Source organism: Solanum tuberosum, unplaced genomic scaffold (assembly GCF_000226075.1).
Source record: "Solanum tuberosum cultivar DM 1-3 516 R44 unplaced genomic scaffold, SolTub_3.0 scf00105, whole genome shotgun sequence".
Taxonomy (NCBI): domain Eukaryota; kingdom Viridiplantae; phylum Streptophyta; class Magnoliopsida; order Solanales; family Solanaceae; genus Solanum; species Solanum tuberosum.
In genome coordinates, this window is record NW_006239031.1 from 1,698,846 (window position 1) to 1,699,746 (window position 901).

The window sequence follows — 901 nt, forward strand, 5'->3', positions numbered from 1 at the left end:
AAGATTTTTTGTACTATAATGGAATAGTCTAGTTTTGTGACTTCAATTGTGGCTTAAGATTTATAGTCTTTTATCATAGTTTTGTGCTCTTTTAACCCAAGGCCTTTTGAGGAATAGATTATAATGCCCAAAGTAAAGACACCCTGCACATACCGAGAATCACTTCAAATGATACATTCAAGAGTTCAAAAAAAAAAACTTACATTGAACTGCTGTTGAACTATGTCTTGAAAGTGTCAAACACTTAGCCTGTTTTACCTGTTCTCAACTCTAACTCGAACAACGAAAAAAAATTGTGTGGGACATCCCAAGAGCTTAGAATCAATAAGTTTAAAGGAATGATATTGCTACTTATATGCAAGTACACCAATGATAGGCTTATTGTATGATTAGACTAACTAATATGTATATGCAATCACTTACGGTGCTGACTTATTTTTATTAAAAATCAACGGCAACATCGAAGACAAATTTGAGGCGAAATAGAGAAGCAAAGAGCATCTCAAATTTCTGAATTCAACAAAGACGCAATTCTTATTGTCCAACCGGTAACCCTACAGATCTAAAACAGAAGTATCGAATTGGGTCTTGATTTTCATTAAAATTTATGAAAGATGGAGAGAAATTTCAAAACCACAACCCAAAAATATAACCAAAAAGAAGAAAAAGAAAACAAAAAACTGCACATTTCTTAATAACACAATATAATCATTTACCTATACAACAACACACATGCAGGAAAACCAGATAGAAAAACTTGATTTTTTTGCTTTGCAAAATAAAGAAAAAGAGAGACAGAGCATCAACTCTCATAGAATGTCCTAAATGCACATCAGTTTGGCAGCATTGCTACGTGTCTCTTCCAAAGCAGTATTAAGACACGTATGCAGCCTTTATTGAT